Source organism: Eumetopias jubatus, unplaced genomic scaffold, assembly GCF_037043125.1.
Source record: "Eumetopias jubatus isolate StellerSeaLion01/CBP00866 unplaced genomic scaffold, mEumJub1_p1.0 scaffold_9, whole genome shotgun sequence".
In the NCBI taxonomy this organism is placed as follows: Eukaryota; Metazoa; Chordata; class Mammalia; order Carnivora; family Otariidae; genus Eumetopias; species Eumetopias jubatus.
In genome coordinates, this window is record NW_028274815.1 from 16,212,471 (window position 1) to 16,219,542 (window position 7,072).

Here is a 7,072-nt window from a genome sequence, read left to right on the forward strand (position 1 = left end):
GCCTCCCAGCTGACCAGCCCCCCATTCCCTTCACCCTGCAGCCAGAGGGATATTTTGCTCCCTCAAAATCATGGGCACACCAGGAGCCTGCGCCAATCCATTAGGAAAAGACAAAAGGCCCATTCGAGAAATAGGCCAAAACATATGAAGAAGCAGTTGCCCTATAAAAAAAAGAAACACAAATAGCAAAAACCCATACAAACATTCCTAAGTTCATTTACAGTTAAATAAATGAAAACCAAAACAACCGTGTGATACTGTCTGCATCCCCCACCTCCGTGGAAAAGGAAAATGTAACTCGTGGCCAGTATGCGTGGTGACCTGTGAGGGGGTGTCTATGCGTCTGTCACACGCAGCCTGAGCGTGGCGACAGCTGTGGCAAAGTGGTGAAACTCTTGGAGGGTCGTCGTGAGGGACACCCCCTTCCACCCAGAACCCAGTGCTAGAAAGGGGCCTGTGGTGTGTACTCGGAACAGTGCCCTATATCTGTGTCCTGAGCTGCAGTGTGAGAGCTGCCTGCAGAGGCGGCTTCCAGAAGTGGGTGCAAGAGTGAAAGCCTGCGAACAAGATGCCCCCCAGGAGGGGAGAGTCGAGTCAGTAATGCTCTGTCCAGACCAAAGGCTCCGCAGACATTAAGAAGAACGGAGTAGGGCCGAGATGACCCTGGTCAGGGAAAGGAGCTGCAGATCTCCCCCTCTGAGAACCATTCCTTCGCTTGCAACTCTTGAAAGCGCAGGCTTATCCTCACAAGTGTATGCACGGAAAAATTTCTGGAAGCACGCACCAAAAACCTGTTAAATGAAATTGCCTTTGGCGAGGGAGACAGGTGGGGAGGAGGTTTTCTCTTTTCATGGTGTACTTTGCTGTTCTGCTTGGATTTCTAATCATGGGCACAGAGTATTTTAATTTTTAAAATGTCATCGGGAAATATCTGGGTGGTGGGATGTGAGGCCAATTTGGTTTTCTTCTTTGTACTTTTCTATATCAAAAAGAATCAAAATCAATGTGTTTAAATGTTGCAAAACAAACAAAAACTTTCGCTGCCCTGGGGATAAAGTCCGCGCTCCTGAGCTCGCCCTGGGAGGTCGTTTGGCGCCAGCGGCAGCTTCCCCTCCGGTCTCCCGACTCCTGGGTCCTCGCCACAGCCAGCCACAGCCAGCCCCATCCGCTTTCCCCACGCCAGAGCCCCTTGCTCACTCTCTTACCTCTGGGCCTTTGGCCGTGCTGTTCCATCTACCTGGAATACTCGGCCCCTCCTCCGCCTGCCTCTTCCTTCCGCCGTCCTCCTCCAGCCTGGCGCCAGGCGCCTGCCCACCCTCCCCCCGCCGGCAGTCCCGCCCTGCCTGGCTGGCTCCCCAGCACCCTGGCCTCACCTCTGCCAAGCCAGTGCTCCTATTATGCGCGGAGGGCCAGCACCCCCCCGCACTACCTCACAAGGGCCTGGAAGGTAGGGCCAGGGCGCGCGTCCCCGGCATCCAGGGCCCAGCACTGTGCCTGGCACACAGGACGCTCCAGGAAGGGCCGCTGGCCGAACTGACGGATGGACCCCCCGAAGGGAATGAACACACAACACAGCTGGCGCGCAGGCTCATCCCCGCGGCGGGCCTGGTTGCGGCCTGGGGTCCCGGGGCCTTGGGGCCCGCTGACGCAGGCTGGAGGGGCGGACGGAGCAACCCACAGCCGCGCCGCCCGCTCGCTCCACGCCGGCTTCTATTTCCTCTGCGGCAGGCGCCAAGGCCCTGAACAAATATTTTCCTGGAGTGGAGGAGCGGCTTAACTCCCAGCCCTAAGTGCTGGAAACACCGCCGGGTCGGGCAGGTTCCAGGAACCAGAGGAGGAGCGGGGTCTGGCTGCAGCCGGGGGCGGGGGGGGGGGGGGGGCGGGGGGCGTCCTCGGGGCACGGTGCCCACCCTCCGGGCCCACTGCGGTCGGGCCACTCCACCAGCCCGTCACCCTTCGCAGGAAGCAGCCCACTTGCTCTGTGCAGCTCACGGCTGGGAAAGGCTTTTGCCCTGGGCCTCTCTGCCCATAAATTAGAATCCTCTGGGATCCTGAAGAAAACGTAGGCCATGTGGGCCTCCCTCGGTTTTGCTGAAAAAGCTACAGTGGGGTTTAAAGGAACTAATTAGAATCTCAGAAGCCCTTTTAAAAGCTCCCCCCAACCCCCACCACCCACTTTAACTTTCTTATTGCAGAATAACATACACAGAGTACACTCATCTGAAGTGTATGGCTTGATGATTTCTTTACACATACACAGACGCCCTTGTAATCACCACCTACATCAAGCCAGAGAAACTTCCAGAGAAGGTTCCTTTCATGTCCCTGCTTTGCCTACCCCACACCCCCAGCAGAGGCACCACTGGGTTCTATTAACATCGATTAGCTTTGCCTGTTCCCGAGCTTTATATACGTGGAGTCATGCAGTACGGGCTCTTTGGTGTCTGGTTTCTTGAGCTTTATACATTGCCGTGATATTCATCTATGTTGTGTGTGAAGCCGGTTTGTCCTTTTTGACTGCTGAGTAGCATTTCACGGTATGAATGTTATCAGTTTATTCATCCATTGTCCTGTCTGGGGGTTGTTTCCACACTTGGGCTATGGTGAATGAAGCTTCCAGCACACACACGCGTGCTCATTCTACTTGGATTATATGGAAGGCATATGTTTCTCTTCAATAGATATTGCTCCAAAGGGCTCAGACCCATGGGCTCGCTCTCCAGCCACACGCCTCCCCACGCCCCCCCCCACTATCGTCCATCTCTAATGTCAGCCTTTGTGGTGGGTGTGGTGGTGTCTTGCGCTGTGAATAAGCTTCTAAAGACGACTTGACTTTCAGAGCAATACAGCAGCACCAGGTGGCTCCAATGAGCGCCCCAAAGGCAGACCCCCTCTTTGCAGTGAGCCCATGCGTCATGCTGGATCATAATAAAGCGCCTGCCCTCAGGAGGCACCCAGGATAGCAGGATGCCACTGTGGAAGCAAATCCCTCGGTGACATGGTGAGAGGTGCCCGAAGCTAAGGGGCATGGAGGACACAGGGCCTCTCCCTAGAGCTGTGGGCCCAGGCTCGAAGTGAAGCAGGTGTGTGATAGCAGGGCTCACTTAGGGGTGCGTTTGCCCTCACACCCACATTCAGAGTGGGTGTAGAGCTGGCAAGGCTCAAGGATGGCCCGGGGTGACAGGGTGCAATAGTGTTGGGGAGTGGGAGGAGGCCAGGTAAGGGCGGTGCCCACGGCCAGGCAGGGCTGGCGGGATCCCAAGCCCCTCGAGGGTCCCGTGGCTCAGGACCCTCTCCTCCAGCTCCTGCCCCCACAACTCCAGGAACCAGCGCCCCCCTCTTCCAAGGCAGCCCGCCCTCCTTGCTCCTCTGCCTTGCTCTCCAGGCTGGAGAGGGGCAGGACGGCGCACGGTTGATGGGGAGAGAGGAGGACACGGTGCCTTGGAGGTGGGAGCACGGCCCCACACTCCTCTCTGCACGGGGGCCCCCTGCGGACCCATTTCCCCAGATGCTGCTTGGGGTCCACCTACCAACAATGCCTAGCCTGTCCCTCCTGCCGCCCGTTACCCTGCCCCCACCCTGTGACGGGCCGGCCCAGAGGACAACCTCAGACTCCACTGGAGAAGCGCACCTGGGGGAGGGCAAGGTGACGCCCAGCGAAGTGGGGGCAGGCCTCACAGGTTCTGCCAGTTCTCCCTCCGAACCAGCTCTCAAAGCCAGCCCATCCTCCCCATCTCTCTACTGTCCCAGGCCTCGGCCCCAAATCCCTCTGCAATTCCCAGAGCTGCTCCTCAGAGACCCTCAGAGAAGTTGCACGTGACTTCCTGCCACATCCCCGCGTCACCTCTCCCCACACCTGCTTTCATCCAACGGCAACACCAAGTCTCCCGAGTCCCTGCTTTTAGCCAAAGCTGTGCCTTCCACCCGGAATGCCTCCCCCTGACCCCACCCCCCAGCCCCCTGTCTGAGAGACCTCTGTCCTTCGAGACCCAGTTCCAATGCCACCTCCGGGCACCTCCCCTGACCCCAGCGCCACGCGGGGTTGGGTGCCCACCTTCCCCCACCAGCCCACACCGAGCCCTGGGACCGCGACACCCCTGAGAGCAACACTGCGCATCTTTGCTGGAAGTGCAAGCACAGGGTGAGCCGTGAGCTGGAGAAAAACCTGAGAGGCAAACAAGGCAGAAAGTGCCATTTAAAGCAGAAACGGGCTTAAAGGAAGAAAGCAACACCATCGATGTAAGAGAAGATGGTTCATTAGTTTAGAAAATAGCTCGAAAGCACTCTTGGTAGGAAATTCCAAGAGTGCCCCATCCCCACACAATGCCCGGACACATGGCCAGGCGACAGGGCCAGGCGCGCAGGGGCTCGATGGAAAGGTGAGGAGAAAAGGAAATAGCGGTCAAGTGCTCCATCCCCAGGAGTGGGGAGGGAGTCTTGGGAAAGCAGAAAAGAGGGGAGAAAGCAGGTCAAGCTCGTGGAGGGTAGGGCAGCAAGCTGAGGCCTGAGAAGGAAGAGGTAGAGAAATTCCTTGAGGCCGGGTGACCGAGGAACTTGGAGACGCCGTGTAACCCCTTCACACTGCAGTTTTCTCCCTCTTAGGCTCCCTGTAAAGCCGGCTTTATGACACCTTCCTGCACCACCCTGTACCGGTGGTGCCCTCGAGTCGGGGTGACCCCGGCAGGGGCTCAGAGCAGGGAGGGCAAGAGAAGCTCTGGGCAGTGGCACAGCTTTGCCCTTCGGAGAGGACAGGAGTGGGTGGCCCGGGACACTGGGTCCTGGAACCTTGCATGTCCCACGTGAAAGGGTCATCAGCCCTCCTGGGTCCTAGTGTCGCCTCAGTGGGGGCACAGCCGGCTGTGGGCTCAGGAGCCAGGCTGCCTGCTTCCGAAGCCCAGCTCCCCTGCTCACGGGCATGCAATTGTGAGAAGCTGCTTCCTCCCTGGGCCAGTTTTTGTCTGCGAAGCGGGCATGACAACAGTAGCGCGGTCTCAGAGACCGGTTAGGAGACGTGGGTAGCGGAGAGATAATCCAGGGGTGGTGTCCAGCAGCATCTGGCCCACAGTGAACTCAGTCAGAGTAGGAAGTTGCCTGTTCTACAACCGAACCTTCACTGTCCAGACCGGGGCTGGCAGAAAACAGGCATTCAGGGTTTTTGATGTTGAACAAATGAATGAGCTAAGGACTGTCTCAGCCTCCAAACCCAGGGCCGGAGGGGCGGGTGCCAAGGGCCCCAGGCAGAGAGACCTGCTACGGAGGGGAGGCTGAGGGGCCGGGTGGGCGTCAGCAGCCTGGATGGGACTCTGAGTAAGGGGAGGGCAGCCAGATGTCCTTAGAACACTAGGGCTCCTACAGTGCATTACACGTTTTCAACCTCCAAAATTTTCAGTCGTTTTTCCTTAACATGTAGACATTTGTAGGCTTTTGGCACTTGAGACCGGCTGCTGGTGGGCTTTCAGGAGTTGCAGGGTGATGGGCGCACAGAGTAGCTAGCAAACTTTGAGTTGGTAGGGAGCTCTCACAAGGTAGGGAATGATCTAGAAGGACAGCAAGAAGGACGGGCTGGGCAGGAGACAGACCGAGAGCCCTGGGAGGAGGTGAGATGACAAAGGCCAGACCCAGGGCAGAGGGGGACACAGCCCTCCCTTACAGCACAGGGCCCGGCCCTAATCTCGCTGCTCCTCACCAACCGACAGTGCAGGCCAGAGCCAGGCACCCTCCAAGAAGAGGACAGGGGAGGGCACAGCCAGGCCAAGAAGAGACTCAACCACCACCACAGCCCAAAATGACAAGTGCCGTTTATTACAGTTACACAAATGGGCCTAGCCACAGGCTCGGCGCCATCCCAGGGATGAGCAGAGATGAGCAGTCACGGACCCCTTCCCCACCCTTCTCCCCACACCCCCCCTCCCCAGTCACGTCCAGTCACACGCTCCAGGCAGAAAGTCCCAGTATTGAACACAGAGCACAGGTGCCCTTCGCTTGGCGGTGCATCGCTCTGCGTCATGATGGCCCCCCGCCTGGAACGGCCAACAGAGCGGCTGTAAAGGTCAAATTAAATAGGCAAGCACAGGGGCTCCCAGGAGGGCTCGGCCGGGGGCCTCGGGTCCTAGCAAATGTGTGAGGGGAGGTCCGTCCAAGGTGTCTGAGAGGCAGGCCGCCGGGGGGCCAGTGGTGTCCGCCGAGGCTGGGCTGAGCCACCACAGCCTCTCCAGCCGATGAGGAGACAGTGCTTCGAGCTTGGCAACACAGAAATTTCTATCAGGCCTTCTATAACCTTGGCTGAACCTGCTGACCTTCAGAAGAATTTTAGCAAAGACAAAAAAAAAAAAAAAAAAACGAAAAGCAAATAACCAGAGGGACTCCGATCCCAGAATCTCATCTCTTGGGAAAGATAAAGGCACAGAGTTCTTGGCCAAGTTTTCCCAATATCATCTCTGTTTAGAGAAAGAGCTGGTCACGTCCACACGACCAGCACAGACAGAAGCAGCAAAGGGCAGGAGAGTTTGCGTGACTACTTTATATTAAAGTTTATTACATTTGGAAAATCTACTGTACAGGGAAAAACCCATTGGATTAAGTAGAGTTTTGCCAAAAGCAAAAGACTATCACTCTTTGGAACATTCCTGATTCCAGCCCAGGGCAGGGCCACCGGAGCGAATTGAAGGTGAACCTGGTCCTGCGTGGAATGGCTCCGTGCCAGGTGTGTGCCCAGGCCCCTCACGTCACCTTCTGGAAGAAAATGTCCCCCAGAGACATTTTCTGGGGCACCCAAGGCAGGGCTCGGTCTACAGGAGACTCTCTGGGCCCACTGCCCCGTCTCCCGCCCCACAGTCCTCTCTCCTTGGTCCCTGGCCAGAGGTGCCAGGATTCCATTCTCCCATAGCTCCTCTGCTTTACAGCAGCCTGGCCACGGCAGCGGCCCCATGGCCACGGCCACGGGCACCGCTGCTCCAGCGGCGACTGCCCGTGGGCAGCCGGGATCAGCCAGCCCAGCCCCGGGGCCACCCAGCAGACCTTCCATACCCTGTTGCACACATGAGTGACAAACTCAGAGACAACACACAAACTA